The 16,718-nt window shown below is 51.9% G+C and overlaps 3 non-coding genes across 3 annotated transcripts; all 3 read right to left on the bottom strand.

Annotated features, from left to right (window-relative positions):
- Nucleotides 1–6,889: 6,889 nt before the first annotated feature.
- TRNAK-CUU (transfer RNA lysine (anticodon CUU)) lies at nucleotides 6,890–6,962 on the bottom strand. The gene has a single exon. It is a non-coding gene; the product is annotated as a tRNA-Lys (tRNA).
- A 2,369-nt stretch (nucleotides 6,963–9,331) lies between these two features.
- TRNAK-CUU (transfer RNA lysine (anticodon CUU)) lies at nucleotides 9,332–9,404 on the bottom strand. The gene has a single exon. It is a non-coding gene; the product is annotated as a tRNA-Lys (tRNA).
- A 3,189-nt stretch (nucleotides 9,405–12,593) lies between these two features.
- Nucleotides 12,594–12,666, bottom strand: TRNAK-CUU (transfer RNA lysine (anticodon CUU)). Its single transcript has one exon. It is a non-coding gene; the product is annotated as a tRNA-Lys (tRNA).
- Between the last annotated feature and the right edge of the window lie 4,052 nt (nucleotides 12,667–16,718).

The raw sequence follows: 16,718 nt of genomic DNA, 5'->3' as shown, positions 1-16,718 counted from the left end.
GGAGCTCACTCTGGTACATACATGCATCTGTCCTCTCAACCTGTCTCTGGGCACATACTTAAATGTCCAGTAGAGAACAGTGTGAACTCTCCCTGTTTCGCGAGGTGGCAGTCATCCTCCAGAGCCGTGTTCCGGAGGCTGTCGGAATGGCCGAGCGGTGTAATGCGCCACTTTCAAGAGCAGTATTTTCCCCAGTCCTGTGATCAAATCCCGCTGTCGACATAAAGTAGTTTTCATACCTACTTTAATCATAACACCAGCGTGGATGAGACCTTAAACTCGTCTTTTTGAAAGAAAAGGTGGGGGGACAGTTTTCATACCTTAATATGGTATGAATGGGGGGTGACCTTAAAATCCTCATTTTGACAGGAGAAGCCTTTAAAAAGGCATCACGCCCAACGTGGGGCTCGAACCCACAACCCTGAGATTAAGAGTCTCATGCTCAACCGACTGAGCTAGCTGGGCTGCTGTGTCTATGTCATTTCACACACCCTGTGTGTGTTCTTTGTGAGGAAGTAGTGTGTGGTTATCCCAGGAGGCCCCTTTGTTTCATTTTCTCTGCTGCTGACTCGACACAGGCACCTTTCTCTTTCTCCATCTTTCGCTCTACCCCAGTCTTATGTCCCCATCAGTCTCTCTGGAGCTCAATCTGGTACATAAATGCATCTGTCCTCTCAACCTGTCTCTGGGCACATACTTAAATGTCCAGTAGAGAACAGTGTGAACTCTCCCTGTTTCGAGAGGTGGCAGTCAGCCTCCAGAGCTGTGTTCTGGAGGCTGCCGGAATGGCCGAGCGGTGTAAGGTGCCACATTCAAAAGCAGTATCTTACCCAGTCCTTTGATCAAATCCCGTTGCTGACATAAAGTAGTTTTAATACCTACTTTAATCATAACACCAGTGGGGATGAGACGTTAAACTCCTCTTTTTGAAAGGATGGGGTGGGGGGACAGGACGGACCGGAGCGGACTCCGAGCTCGCTGTAAGCACGGGTGGCTCAGGCTAGGAAAGGGCGCAGGAAAGGCTCGGCCTAGGACCGCTCCCAGAGGCGCCTCCCAGGACGGGAAGTGCTGCGTTGTGTGGAGTCCTGTGGGAATCGTGAGGCAAACTGCAGGATGTGTGTGTGTGTAGTTTTAAGCCTCAGCGAAATATCTGAAAAAGGTGAGAGTTAGTGTTAAACCCGAAAATGGAGAAGCCTTTAAAAAGCATAACACCCAACATGGGGCTCAAACCCACGACCCTGAGATTAAGAGTCTCATGCTCTACCAACTGAGCTAGCCGGGCTGCTGTGCCTATGTCATTTCACACACCCTCTGTGTGTTCTTTGTGAGGAAGTAGTGTGTGGTTATCCCAGGAGGCCCCTTTGTTTCATTTTCTCTGCTGCTGACTCGACACAGGCACCTTTCTCTTTCTCCATCTCTCGCTCTACCCCAGTCTTATGTCCCCATCAGTCTCTCTGGAGCTCACTCTGGTACATACATGCATCTGTCCTCTCAACCTGTCTCTGGGTACATACTTAAATGTCCAGTAGAGAACAGCGTGAACTCTCCCTGTTTCGCGAGGTGGCAGTCAGCCTCCAGAGCCGTTTTCCGGAGGCTGCCGAAATGGCCGAGTGGTGTAAGGTGCCACATTCAAGAGCAGTATCTTCCACAGTCCTGTGATTAAATCCAGCTGCCAACTTAAAGTAGTTTTCATACCTACTTTAATCAAAACACCAGCGGGGATGAGACCTTAAACTCCTCTTTTTGAAAGGATGGGGGGGGACAGGACGGACCAGAGCGGAATCCGAGCTCGCTGTAAGCACGGGCGGCTCAGGCTAGGAAAGGGCGCAGGAAAGGCTCGGCCTAGGTGCGCTCCCAGCGGCGCCTCCCAGGGCGGGAAGTGGTGCGTTGTGTGGAGTCCTGTGGGAATCGTGAGGCAAACTGCAGGATGTGTGTGTGTGTAGTTTTAAGCCTCAGCGAAATATCTGAAAAAGGTGAGAGTTAATGTTAAACCCGAAAATGGAGAAGCCTTTAAAAAGCAACACGCCCAAAAAAAGGGCTCGAACCAACGACCCGGAGAATAAGAGTCTCATGCTCTACCGACTAAGCTAGCCAGGCTGCTGTGCCTATGTCATTTCACACACCCTCTGTGTGTTCTTTGTGAGGAAGTAGTGTGTGGTTATCCCAGGAGGCCCCTTTGTTTCATTTTCTCTACCGCTGACTCGACACAGTCACCTTTCTCTTTCTCCATCTCTCGCTCTACACCAGTCTTATGTCCCCATCAGTCTCTCTGGAGCTCACTCTGGTACATACATGCATCTGTTCTCTCAACCTGTCTCTGGGCACATACTTAAATGTCCAGTAGAGAACAGTGTGAACTCTCCCTGTTTTGCGAGGTGGCAGTCCGCCTCCAGAGCCGTGTTCCGGGTGCTGCCGGAATGGCCGAGCGGTGTAAGGCCCCACATTCAAAAGCAGTATTTTCCCCAGTCCCGTAATCAAATCCCGCTGCCGACATAAAGTCGTTTTCATACCTACTTTAATCATAACACCAGCGGGGATGAGACCTTAAACTCCACTTTTTGAAAGGAATGGGGGGGGGGACAGGACTGACCGGAGCGGACTCTGAGCTCGCTGTAAGCACGGGCGGCTCAGGCTAGGAAAGGGCGCAGGAAAGGCTCGGCCTAGGACCGCTCCCAGCGGCGCCTCCCAGGGCGGGAAGTGCTGCGTTGTGTGGAGTCCTGTGGGAATCGTGAGGCAAACTGTAGGATGTGTGTGTGTGTAGTTTTAAGCCTCAGCGAAATATCGGAAAAAGGTGAGAGTTAATGTTAAACCCTTTAAAAAGTATCACACCCAATCTGGGGATCGAACCGAAGACCCTGAGATTAAGAGTCTCATGCTCTACCGACTGAGCTAGCCAGGCTGCTGTGCCTATGTCATTTCACACACCCTCTGTGTGTTCTTTGTGAGGAAGTAGTGTGTGGTTATCCCAGGAGGCCCCTTTGTTTCATTTTCTCTGCTGCTGACTCGACACAGGCACCTTTCTCTTTCTCCATCTCTCGCTCTACCCCAGTCTTATGTCCCCATCAGTCTCTCTGGAGCTCACTCTGGTACATACATGCATCTGTCCTCTCAACCTGTCTCTGGGCACATACTTAAATGTCCAGTAGAGAACAGTGTGAACTCTCCCTGTTTTGCGAGGTGGCAGTCAGCCTCCAGAGCCGTGTTCCGCAGGCTGCCGGAATGGCCGAGCGGTGTAAGGCGCCACATTCAAGAGCAGTATCCTCCCCAGTCCCGTGATGAAATCCCGCTGCCGACATAAAGTAGTTTTCATACCTACTTTAATCATAACACCAGTGGGGATGAGACTTTAAACTCCTCTTTTTGAAAGGATGGGGGGGGACAGGACGGACCGGAGCGGACTCCGAGCTCGCTGTAAGCACGGGCGGCTCAGGCTAGGAAAGGGCGCAGGAAAGGCTCGGCCTAGGACCGCTCCCAGCGGCGCCTCCCAGGACGGGAAGTGCTGCGTTGTGTGGAGTCCTGTGGGAATCGTGAGGCAAACTGCAGGATGTGTGTGTGTGTAGTTTTAAGCCTCAGCGAAATATCTGAAAAAGGTGAGAGTTAATGTTAAACCCGAAAATGGAGAAGCCTTTAAAAAGCAACACGCCCAAAAAAAAGGCTCGAACCAACGACCCGGAGAATAAGAGTCTCATGCTCTACCGACTAAGCTAGCCAGGCTGCTGTGCCTATGTCATTTCACACACCCTCTGTGTGTTCTTTGTGAGGAAGTAGTGTGTGGTTATCCCAGGAGGCCCCTTTGTTTCATTTTCTCTACTGCTGACTCGACACAGTCACCTTTCTCTTTCTCCATCTCTCGCTCTACACCAGTCTTATGTCCCCATCAGTCTCTCTGGAGCTCACTCTGGTACATACATGCATCTGTTCTCTCAACCTGTCTCTGGGCACATACTTAAATGTCCAGTAGAGAACAGTGTGAACTCTCCCTGTTTTGCGAGGTGGCAGTCCGCCTCCAGAGCCGTGTTCCGGGCGCTGCCGGAATGGCCGAGCGGTGTAAGGCCCCACATTCAAGAGCAGTATCTTCCCCAGTCCCGTAATCAAATCCCGCTGCCGACATAAAGTTGTTTTCATACCTACTTTAATCATAACACCAGCGGGGATGAGACCTTAAACTCCACTTTTTGAAAGGAATGGGGGGGGGACAGGACGGACCGGAGCGGACTCTTAGCTCGCTGTAAGCACGGGCAGCTCAGGGTAGGAAAGGGCGCAGGAAAGGCTCGGCCTAGGACCGCTCCCAGCGGCGCCTCCCAGGGCGGGAAGTGCTGCGTTGTGTGGAGTCCTGTGCGAATCGTGAGGCAAACTGTAGGATGTGTGTGTGTGTGTAGTTTTAAGCCTCAGCGAAATATCTGAAAAAGGTGAGAGTTAATGTTAAACCCGAAAATGGAGAAGCCTTTAAAAAGCATCACACCCAACATGGGGCTCGAACCCACGACCCTGAGATTAAGAGTCTCATGCTCTACCGATTGAGCTAGCCAGGCTGCTGTGCCTATGTCATTTCACACACCCTCTGTGTGTTCTTTGTGAGGAAGTAGTATGTGGTTATCCCAGGAGGCCCCTTTGTTTCATTTTCTCTGCTGCTGACTCGACACAGGCACCTTTCTCTTTCTCCATCTCTCGCTCTACCCCAGTCTTATGTCCCCATCAGTCTCTCTGGAGCTCACTCTGGTACATACATGCATCTGTCCTCTCAACCTGTCTCTGGGCACATACTTAAATGTCCAGTAGAGAACAGTGTGAACTCTCCCTGTTTTGCGAGGTGGCAGTCAGCCTCCAGAGCCGTGTTCCGCAGGCTGCCGGAATGGCCGAGCAGTGTAAGGCGCCACATTCAAGAGCAGTATTCTCCCCAGTCCCGTGATGAAATCCCGCTGCCGACATAAAGTAGTTTTCATACCTACTTTAATCATAACACCAGCGGGGATTAGACTTTAAACTCCTCTTTTTGAAAGGATGGGGGGGGACAGGACGGACCGGAGCGGACTCAGATCTCGCTGTAAGCACGGGCGGCTCAGGCTAGGAAAGGGCGCAGGAAAGGCTCGGCCTAGGACCGCTCCCAGCGGCGCCTCCCAGGGCGGGAAGTGCTGCGTTGTGTGGAGTCCTGTGGGAATCGTGAGGCAAACTGTAAGATGTGTGTGTGTGTAGTTTTAAGCCTCAGCGAAATATCTGTAAAAGGTGAGAGTTAATGTTAAACCCTTTAAAAAGTATCACGCCCAATCTGGGGTTCGAACCAAAGACCCTGAGATTAAGAGTCTCATGCTCTACCTACTGAGCTAGCCAGGCTGCTGTGCCTATGTCATTTCACACACCCTCTGTGTGTTCTTTGTGAGGAAGTAGTGTGTGGTTATCCCAGGAGGCCCCTTTGTTTCATTTTCTCTGCTGCTGACTCGACACAGGCACCTTTCTCTTTCTCCATCTCTCGCTCTACCCCAGTCTTATGTCCCCATCAGTCTCTCTGGAGCTCACTCTGGTACATACATGCATCTGTCCTCTCAACCTGTCTCTGGGCACATACTTAAATGTCCAGTAGAGAACAGTGTGAACTCTCCCTGTTTTGCGAGGTGGCAGTCAGCCTCCAGAGCCGTGTTCCGCAGGCTGCCGGAATGGCCGAGCGGTGTAAGGCGCCACATTCAAGAGCAGTATCCTCCCCAGTCCCATGATGAAATCCCGCTGCCGACATAAAGTAGTTTTCATACCTACTTTAATCATAACACCAGCGGGGATTAGACTTTAAACTCCTCTTTTTGAAAGGATGGGGGGGGACAGGACGGACCGGAGCGGACTCAGATCTCGCTGTAAGCACGGGCGTCTCAGGCTAGGAAAGGGCGCAGGAAAGGCTCGGCCTAGGACCGCTCCCAGCGGCGCCTCCCAGGACGGGAAGTGCTGCGTTGTGTGGAGTCCTGTGGGAATCGTGAGGCAAACTGCAGGATGTGTGTGTGTGTGTAGTTTTAAGCCTCAGCAAAATATCTGAAATAGGTGAGAGTTAATGTTAAACCCGAAAATGGAGAAGCCTTTAAAAAGCATCACACCCAACGTGGAGCTCGAACCCACGACCCTGAGATTAAGAGTCTCATGTTCTACCGACTGAGCTAGCCGGGGTGCTGTGCTTATGTCATTTCACACACCCTCTGTGTGTTCTTTGTGAGGAAGTAGTGTGTGGTTATCCCAGGAGGCCCCTTTGTTTCATTTTCTCTGCTGCTGACTCGACACAGGCACCTTTCTCTTTCTCCATCTCTCGCTCTACCCCAGTCTTATGTCCCCATCAGTCTCTCTGGAGCTCACTCTGGTACATACATGCATCTGTCCTCTCAACCTGTCTCTGGGCACATACTTAAATGTCCAGTAGAGAACAGTGTGAACTCTCCCTGTTTCGCGAGGTGGCAGTCAGCCTCCAGAGCCGTGTTCCGCAGGCTGCCGGAATGGCCGAGCGGTGTAAGGCTCCACATTCAAGAGCAGTATCTTCCCCAGTCCTGTGATGAAATCCCGCTGCCCACATAAAGTAGTTTTCATACCTACTTTAATCATAACACCAGTGGGGTATTGACTTTAAACTCCTCTTTTTGAAAGGATGGGGGGGGGACAGGACGGACCGGAGTGGACTCAGAGCTCACTGTAAGCACGGGCGGCTCAGGCTAGGAAAGGGCGCAGGAAAGGCTCGGCCTAGGACCGCTCCCAGCGGCGCCTCCCAGGGCGGGAAGTGCTGTGTTGTGTGGAGTCCTGTGGGAATCGTGAGGCAAACTGCAGGATGTGTGTGTGTGTAGCTTTAAGCCTCAGCTAAATATCTGAAAAAGGTGAGAGTTAATGTTAAACCCGAAAATGGAAAAGCCTTTAAAAAGCATCACGCCCAACGTGGGGTTCGAACCCACGACCCTGAGATTAAGAGTCTCATGCTCTACCGACTGAGCTAGCCAGGCTGCTGTGCCTATGACATTTCACACACCCTCTGTGTGTTCTTTGTGAGGAAGTAGTGTGTGGTTATCCCAGGAGGCCCCTTTGTTTCATTTTCTCTGCTGCTGACTCGACACAGGCACCTTTCTCTTTCTCCATCTCTCGCTCTACCCCAGTCTTATGTCCTCATCAGTCTCTCTTTAGCTCACTCTGGTACATACATGCATCTGTCCTCTCAACCTGTCTCTGGGCACATACTTAAATGTCCAGTAGAGAAGAGTGTGAACTCTCCCTGTTTCGCGAGGTGGCAGTCAGCCTCCAGAGCCGTGTTCCGGAGGCTGCCGGAATGGCCGAGTGGTGTAAGGTGCTACATTTAAGAGCATTATCTTCCCCAGTCCCGTGGTCAAATCCCGCTGCTGACATAAAGTAGTTTTCATACCTACTTTAATCATAACACCAGCGGGGATGAGACCTTAAACTCCTCTTTTTGAAAGGATGGGGGGGGACAGGACGGACCGGAGCGGACTCCGAGCTCGCTGTAAGCGCGGGCGGCTCAGGCTAGGAAAGGGCGCAGGAAAGGCTCGGCCTAGGACCGCTCCCAGCGGCACCTCCCAGGGCTGGAAGTGCTACATTGTGTGGAGTCCTGTGGGAATTGTGAGGCAAACTGTAGGATGTGTGTGTGTGTGTAGTTTTAAGCCTCAGCGAAATATCTGAAAAAGGTGAGAGTTAATATTATACCCGACAATGGAGAAGCCTTTAAAAAGCATCACGCCCAACGTGGGCTTGAACCCACGACCCTGAGATTATGAGTCTCATGTTCTACCGACTGAGCTAGCCGGGCTGCTGTACCTATGTCATTTCACACACCCTCTGTGTGTTCTTTGTGAGGAAGTAGTGTGTGGTTATCCCAGGAGGCCCCTTTGTTTCATTTTCTCTGCTGCTGACTCGACACAGGCACCTTTCTCTTTCTCCATCTCTCGCTCTACCCCAGTCTTATGTCCTCATCAGTCTCTCTGGAGCTCACTCTGGTACATACATGCATCTGTCCTTTCAACCTGTCTCTGGGCACATGCTTAAATGTCCAGTAGAGAAGAGTGTGAACTCTCCCTGTTTCGCGAGGTGGCAGTCAGCCTCGAGAGGCGTGTTCCGGAGGCTGCCGGAATGGCTGAGCGGTGTAAGGCGCCACATTCAAGGGCAGTATCTTCCCCAGTCCCGTGGTCAAATCCTGCTGCTGACATAAAGTAGTTTTCATACCTACTTTAATCATAACACCAGCGGGGATGAGACCTTAAACTCCTCTTTTTGAAAGGATGGGGGGGGACAGGACGGACCGGAGCGGACTCCGAGCTCGCTGTAAGCACGGGCGGCTCAGGCTAGGAAAGGGCGCAGGAAAGGCTCGGCCTAGGACCGCTCCCAGCGGCGCCTCCCAGGGCGGGAAGTGCTGCGTTGTGTGGAGTCCTTTGGGAATCGTGAGGCAAACTGCAGGATGTGTGTGTGTGTAGTTTTAAGCCTCAGCGAAATATCTGAAAAAGGTGAGAGTTAATGTTAAACCCGAAAATGGAGAAGCCTTTAAAAAGCATCACGGCCAACCTGGGGCTCAAACCCACGACCCTGAGATTAAGAGTCTCATGCGCTACCGACTGAGCTAGCCGGGCTGCTGTGTCTTTGTCGTTTCACACACCCTCTGTGTGTTCTTTGTGAGGAAGTAGTGTGTGGTTATCCCAGAAGGCCCCTTTGTTTCATTTTCTCTGCTGCTGACTCGACACAGGCACCTTTCTCTTTCTCCATCTCTCGCTCTACCCCAGTCTTATGTCCCCATCAGTCTCTCTGGAGCTCACTCTGGTACATACATGAATCTGTCCTCTCAACCTGTCTCTGGGCACATGCTTAAATGTCCAGTAGAGAAGAGTGTGAACTCTCCCTGTTTCGCGAGGTGGCAGTCAGCCTCCAGAGCCGTGTTCCGGAGGCTGCCGGAATGGCCGAGTGGTGTAAGGTGCTACATTTAAGAGCAGTGTCTTCCCCAGTCCCGTGGTCAAATCCCGCTGCTGACATAAAGTAGTTTTCATACCTACTTTAATCATAACACCAGCGGGGATGAGACCTTAAACTCCTCTTTTTGAAAGGATGGGGGGGACAGAACGGACCGGAGCGGACTCCGAGCTCGCTGTAAGCGCGGGCGGCTCAGGCTAGGAAAGGGCGCAGGAAAGGCTCGGCCTAGGACCGCTCCCAGCGGCGCCTCCCAGGGCGGGAAGTGCTGCGTTGTGTGGAGTCCTGTGGGAATCGTGAGGCAAACTGCAGGATGTGTGTGTGTGTAGTTTTAAGCCTCAGCGAAATATCTGAAAAAGGTGAGAGTTAATGTTAAACCCGAAAATGAAAAAGGCTTTAAAAAGCATCACGCCCAACGTGGGGCTTGAACCCACGACCCTGAGATTAAGAGTCTCATGCTCTACCGACTGAGCTAGCCGGGCTGCTGGTCCTATGTCATTTCACACACCCTCTGTGTGTTCTTTGTGAGGAAGTAGTGTGTGGTTATCCCAGGAGGCCCCTTTGTTTCATTTTCTCTGCTGCTGACTCGACACAGGCACCTTTCTCTTTCTCCATCTCTCGCTCTACCCCAGTCTTATGTCCTCATCAGTCTCTCTGTAGCTCACTCTGGTACATACATGCATCTGTCCTCTCAACCTGTCTCTGGGCACATACTTAAATGTCCAGTAGAGAACAGTGTGAACTCTCAATGTTTCGCGAGGTGGCAGTCAGCCTCCAGAGCTGTTTTCCGGAGGCTGCCGGAATGGCTGAGCGGTGTAAGGTGCCACATTCAAAAGCAGTATCTTCCCCAGTCCTGTGATCAAATCCTGCTGCAGACATAAAGTAGTTTTCATACCTACTTTAATCATAACACCAGCCGGGATGAGACCGTAAAACTCCTCATTTTGAAAGGATGGAGGTGGACAGGACGGACCGGAGCGGACTCCGAGCTCGCTCTAAGCACGGGCGGCTCAGGCTAGAAAAGGGCGCAGGAAAGGCTCGGCCTAGGACCGCTCCCAGCGGCGCCTCCCAGGGCGGGAAGTGCTGCGTTGTGTGGAGTCCTGTGGGATTCGTGAGGCAAACTGCAGGATGTGTGTGTGTGTGTGTAGTTTTAAGCCTCAGCAAAATATCTGAAAAAGGTGAGAGTTAATGTTAAACCCGAAAATGGAAAAGCCTTTAAAAAGCATCACACCCAACATGGGGCTCGAACCCACGACCCTGAGATTAAGAGTCTCATGCTCTACCGATTGAGCTAGCCGGGCTGCTGAGCCTATGTCATTTCACACACCCTCTGTGTGTTCTTTGTGAGGAAGTAGTGTGTGGTTATCCCAGGAGGCCCCTTTGTTTCATTTTCTCTGCTGCTGACTTGACACAGGCACCTTTCTCTTTCTCCATCTCTCGCTCTATCCCAGTCTTATGTCCCCATCAGTCTCTCTTGAGCTCACTCTGGTACATACATGCATCTGTCCTCTCAACCTGTCTCTGGGCACATACTTAAATGTCCAGTATAGAACAGTGTGAACTCTCCCTGTTTCACGAGGTGGCAGTCAGCCTCCAGAGCCGTGTTCTGGAGGCTGCCGGAATGGTCGAGTGGTGTAAGGCGCCACATTCAAGAGCAGTATCTTCCCCAGTCCCGTGGTCAAATCCCGCTGCTGACATAAAGTAGTTTTCATACCTACTTTAATCATAACACCAGCGGGGATGAGACCTTAAACTCCTCTTTTTGAAAGGACGGGGGTGGACAGGACGGACCGGAGCGGACTCCGAGCTCGCTGTAAGCACGGGCGGCTCAGGCTAGGAAAGGGCGCAGGAAACGCTCGGCCTAGGACCGCTCCCAGCGGCGCCTCCCAGGGCGGGAAGTGCTGCGTTGTGTGGAGTCCTGTGGGAATCGTGAGGCAAACTGCAGGATGTGTGTGTGTGTAGTTTTAAGCCTCAGCAAAATATCTGAAAAAGGTGAGAGTTAATGTTAAACCCGAAAATGGAGAAGCCTTTAAAAAGCATCACGCCCAACGTGGGGCTTGAACCCATGACCCTGAGATTAAGAGTCTCATGTGCTACCGACTGAGCTAGCCGGGCTGCGCTACCTGTCTTATTTTACACACCCTCTGTGTGTTCTTTGTGAGGCAGTAGTGTGTGGTTATCCCAGGAGGCCCCTTTGTTTCATTTTCTCTGCTGCTGACTCGACACAGGCACCTTTCTCTTTCTCCATCTCTCGCTCCACCCCAGTCTTATGTCCCCATCAGTCTTTCTGGAGCTCACTCTGGTACATACATGCATCTGTCCTCTCAACCTGTCTCTGGGCACATGCTTAAATGTCCAGTAGAGAACAGTGTGAACTCTCCCTGTTTCGCGAGGTGGCAGTCAGCCTCCAGAGCCGTGTTCCGGAGGCTGCCGGAATGGACGAGCGGTGTAAGGTGCCACATTCAAGAGCAGTATCTTCCCCAGTCCTATGGTCAAATCCAGCTGCTGACATAAAGTAGTTTTCATACCTACTTTAATCATGACACCAGCGGGATGAGACCTTAAACTCCTCTTTTTGAAAGGATGGGGGGGGACAGGACGGACCAGAGCGGACTCCGAGCTCGCTGTAAGCACGGGCGGCTCAGGCTAGGAAAGGGCGCAGGAAACGCTCGGCCTAGGACCGCTCCCAGCGGCGCCTCCCAGGGCGGGAAGTGCTGCGTTGTGTGGAGTCCTGTGGGAATCGTGAGGCAAACTGCAGGATGTGTGTGTGTGTAGTTTTAAGCCTCAGCGAAATATCTGAAAAAGGTGAGAGTTAATGTTAAACCCGAAAATGGAGAAGCCTTTAAAAAGCATCACGGCCAACCTGGGGCTCAAACCCACGACCCTGAGATTAAGAGTCTCATGCGCTACCGACTGAGCTAGCCGGGCTGCTGTGTCTTTGTCGTTTCACACACCCTCTGTGTGTTCTTTGTGAGGAAGTAGTATGTGGTTATCCCAGAAGGCCCCTTTGTTTCATTTTCTCTGCTGCTGACTCGACACAGGCACCTTTCTCTTTCTCCATCTCTCGCTCTACCCCAGTCTTATGTCCTCATCAGTCTCTCTGAAGCTCACTCTGGTACATACATGCACCTGTCCTCTCAACCTGTCTCTGGGCACATACTTAAATGTCCAGTAGAGAACAGTGTGAACTCTCCCTGTTTCGCGAGGTGGGAGTCAGCCTCTAGAGCCGTGTTCCGGAGGCTGCCGGAATGACTGAGCGGTGTATGGCGCCACATTCAAGATCAGTATCTTCCCCAGTCCTGTGATCAAATCCAGCTGCTGACATAAAGTAGTTTTCATACCTACTTTTATCATAACACCAGCAGGGATGAGACCTTAAACTCCTCTTTTTGAAAGGATGGGGGTGGGGACAGGACGGACCGGAGCGGACTCCGAGCTCGCTGTAAGCACGGGCGGCTCAGGCTAGGAAAGGGTGCTGGAAAGGCTCGGCCTAGGACCGCTCCCAGCGGCGCCTCCCAGGGCGGGAAGTGCTGCGTTGTGTGGAGTCCTTTGGGAATCGTGAGGCAAACTGCAGGATGTGTGTGTGTGTAGTTTTAAGCCTCAGCGAAATATCTGAAAAAGGTGAGAGTTAATGTTAAACCCGAAAATGGAGAAGCCTTTAAAAAGCATCATGCCCAACGTGGGGCTCGAACCCACCACCCTGAGATTAAGAGTCTCATGCTCTACCGACTGAGCTAGCCGGGCTGCTGTGCCTATGTCATTTCACACACCCTCTGTGTGTTCTTTGTGAGGAAGTAGTGTGTGGTTATCCCAGGAGGCCCCTTTGTTTCATTTTCTCTGCTGCTGACTCGACACAGGCACCTTTCTCTTTCTCCATCTCTTGCTCTACCCCAGTCTTATGTCCTCACCAGACTCTCTGGAGCTCACTCTGGTACATACATGCATCTGTCCTCTCAACCTGTCTCTGGGCACATACTTAAATGTCCAGTAGAGAACAGTGTGAACTCTCCCTGTTTCGCGAGGTGGCAGTCAGCCTCCAGAGCTCTTTTCCGGAGGCTGCCGGAATGGCTGAGCGGTGTAAGGTGCCACATTCAAGAGCAGTATCTTCCCCAGTCCTGTGATCAAATCCCGCTATGGACATAAAGTAGTTTTCATACCTACTTTAATCATAACACCAGCGGGGATGAGACCGTAAAACTCCTCTTTTTGAAAGGATGGGGGTGGACAGGACGGACCGGAGCGGACTCCGAGCTCGCTGTAAGCACGGGCGGCTCAGGCTAGGAAAGGGCGCAGGAAAGGCTCGGCCTAGGACCGCTCCCAGCGGCGCCTCCCAGGGCGGGAAGTGCTGCGTTGTGTGGAGTCCTGTGGGATTCGTGAGGCAAACTGCAGGATGTGTGTGTGTGTAGTTTTAAGCCTCAGCAAAATATCTGAAAAAGGTGAGAGTTAATGTTAAACCCGAAAATGGAGAAGCCTTTAAAAAGCATCACACCCAACGTGGGGCTTGAACCCACGACCCTGAGATTAAGAGTCTCATGCGCTACTGACTGAGATAGCCGGGCTGCTGTGTCTGTCTTATCTCACACACCCTCTGTGTGTTCTTTGTTAGGCAGTAGTGTGTGGTTATCCCAGGAGGCCCCTTTGTTTCATTTTCTCTGCTGCTGACTCGACACAGGCACCTTTCTCTTTCTCCATCGCTCGCTCTACCCTAGTCTTATGTCCCCATCAGTCTCTCTGGAGCTCACTCTGGTACATACATGCATCTGTCCTCTCAACCTGTCTCTGGGCACATACTTAAATGTTCAGTAGAGAACAGTGTGAACTCTCCCTGTGTCGCGAGGTGGCAGTCAGCCTCCAGAGCTGTGTTCCGCAGGCTGCCATAATGGCCGAGCGGTGTAAGGTGCCACATTCAAGAGCAGTATCGTCCCCAGTCCCGTGATCAAATCCCGCTGCTGACATTAAGTAGTTTTCATACCTACTTTAATCATAACACCAGCGGGGATGAGTCTTTAAACTCCTCTTTTTGAAAGGATGGGGAGGACAGGACGGACCGGAGCGGACTCCGAGATCGCTGTAAGCACGGGCGGCTCAGGCTAGGAAAGGGCGCAGGAAAGGCTCGGCCTAGGACCGCTCCCAGCGGCGCCTCCCAGGGCGGGAAGTGCTGCGTTGTGTGGAGTCCTGTGGGAATTGTGAGGCAAACTGCAGGATGTGTGTGTGTGTAGTTTTAAGCCTCAGCATAATATCTGAAAAAGGTGAGAGTTAATGTTATACCCGACAATGGAGAAGCCTTTAAAAAGCATCACGCCCAACGTTGGCTCGAACCCACGACCCTGAGATTAAGAGTCTCATGCTCTACCGACTGAGCTAGCTGGGCTGCTGTTCCTATGTCATTTCACACACCCTCTGTGTGTTCTTTGTGAGGAAGTAGTGTGTGGTTATCCCAGGAGGCCCCTTTGTTTCATTTTCTCTGCTGCTGACTCGACACAGGCACCTTTCTCTTTCTCCATCTCTCGCTCTACCCCAGTCTTATGTCCTCATCAGTCTCTCTGTAGCTCACTCTGGTACATACATGCATCTGTCCTCTCAACCTGTCTCTGGGCACATACTTAAATGTCCAGTAGAGAAGATTGTGAACTCTCCCTGTGTCGCGAGGTGGCAGTCAGCCTCCAGAGGCGTCTCCCGGAGGCTGCCGGAATGGCTGAGCGGTGTAAGGTGCCACATTCAAGAGCAGTATCTTTCCCAGTCACGTGATCAAGTCCCACTGCTGACATAAAGTAGTTTTCATACTTACTTTAATCATAACACCAGCGGGAATGAGACTTTAAACTCCTCTTTTTGAAAGGATGGGGGGGGGGGGACAGGACGGACCGGAGCGGACTCTGAGCTCGCTGTAAGCACGGGCGGCTCAGGCTAGGAAAGGGCGCAGGAAAGGCTCGGCATAGGACCGCTCCCAGCGGTGCCTCCCAGGGCGGGAAGTGCTGCGTTGTGTGGAGTCCTGTGGGAATCGTGAGGCAAACTGCAGGATGTGTGTGTGTGTGTGTAGTTTTAAGCCTCAGCAAAATATCTGAAAAAGGTGAGAGTTAATGTTAAACCCGAAAATGGAGAAGCCTTTAAAAAGCATCACGCCCAACGTGGGGCTTGAACCCACGACCCTGAGATTAAGAGTCTCATGCGCTAGCGACTGAGCTAGTGAGGCTGCTGTGTCTATGTCATTTCACACACCCTCTGTGTGTTCTTTGTGAGGAAGTAGTGTGTGGTTATCCCAGGAGGCCCCTTTGTTTCATTTTCTCTGCTGCTGACTCGACACAGGCACCTTTCTCTTTCTCCATCTCTCGCTCTACCCCAGTCTTATGTCCCCATCAGTCTCTCTGGAGCTCACTCTGGTACATACATGCATCTTTCCTCTCAACCTGTCTCTGGGCATATACTTAAATGTCCAGTAGAGAACAGTGTGAACTCTCCCTGTGTCGCGAGGTGGCAGTCAGCCTCCAGAGGCGTGTTCCGCAGGCTGCCGGAATGGCCGAGCGGTGTAAGGTGCCACATTGAAGAGCAGTATCTTCCCCAGTCCCGTGGTCAAATCCCACTGCTGACATAAAATAGTTTTCATACCTACTTTAATCATAACACCAGCGTGGATGAGACCTTAAACTCCTTTTTTTGAAAGGATGGGGGGGGACAGGACGGACCGGAGCGGACTCCGAGCTCGCTGTAAGCATGGGTGGCTCAGGCTAGGAAAGGGCGCAGGAAAGGCTCGGCCTAGGACCACTCCCAGCAGCGCCACCCAGGGCAGAAAGTGCTGCGTTGTGTGGAGTCCTGTGGGAATCGTGAGGCAAATTGCAGGATGTGTGTGTGTGTGTAGTTTTAAGCCTCAGCGAAATATCTGAAAAAGGTGAGCGTTAATGTTCAACCCGAAAATGGAAAAGCCTTTAAAAAGCATCACACCCAACATGGGGCTCGAACCCACGACCCTGAGATTAAGAGTCTCATGCTCTACCGAATGAGCTAGCCGGGCTGCTGTGCCTATGTCATTTCACACACCCTCTGTGTGTTCTTTGTGAGGAAGTAGTGTGTGGTTATTCCAGGAGGCCCCTTTGTTTCATTTTCTCTGCTGCTGACTAGACACAGGCACCTTTCTCTTTCTCCATCTCTCGCTCTACCCCAGTCTTATGTCCCCATCAGTCTCTCTGGAGCTCACTCTGGTACATACATGCATCTGTCCTCTCAACCTGTCTCTGGGCACATACTTAAATGTCCAGTAGAGAACAGTGTGAACTCTCCCTGTGTCGCGAGGTGGCAGTCAGCCTCCAGAGTCGTGTTCCGCCGGCTGCCGGAATGGCAGAGCGGTGTAAGGTGCCACATCCAAGAGCAGTATCTTCCCCAGTCCCGTGGTCAAATCCCGCTGCTGACATAAAGTAGTTTTCATACCTACTTTAATCATAACACCAGCGGGGATGAGACCTTAAACTCCTCTTTTTGAAAGGTTGGGGGGGGACAGGACGGACCGGAGCGGACTCCGAGCTCGCTGTAAGCACGGGTGGCTCAGGCTAGGAAAGGGCGCAGGAAAGGCTCGGCCTAGGACCGCTCCCAGTGGCGCCACCCTGGCGGGAAGTGCTGCGTTGTGTGGAGTCCTGTGGGAATCGTGAGGCAAACTGCAGGATGTGTGTGTGTGTAGTTTTAAGCCTCAGAAAAATATCTGAAAAAGGTGAGAGTTAATGTTAAACCCGAAAATGGAAAAGCCTTTAAAAAGCATCACACCCAACATGGGGCTCGAACCCACGACCCTGAGATTAAGAGTCTCA

This window comes from Pleurodeles waltl, chromosome 6 (genome assembly GCF_031143425.1).
Source record: "Pleurodeles waltl isolate 20211129_DDA chromosome 6, aPleWal1.hap1.20221129, whole genome shotgun sequence".
NCBI lineage: Eukaryota > Metazoa > Chordata > Amphibia > Caudata > Salamandridae > Pleurodeles > Pleurodeles waltl.
Note: the sequence above shows the minus strand (reverse complement) of the source record. Positions and strands in the feature narration are given on the sequence as shown.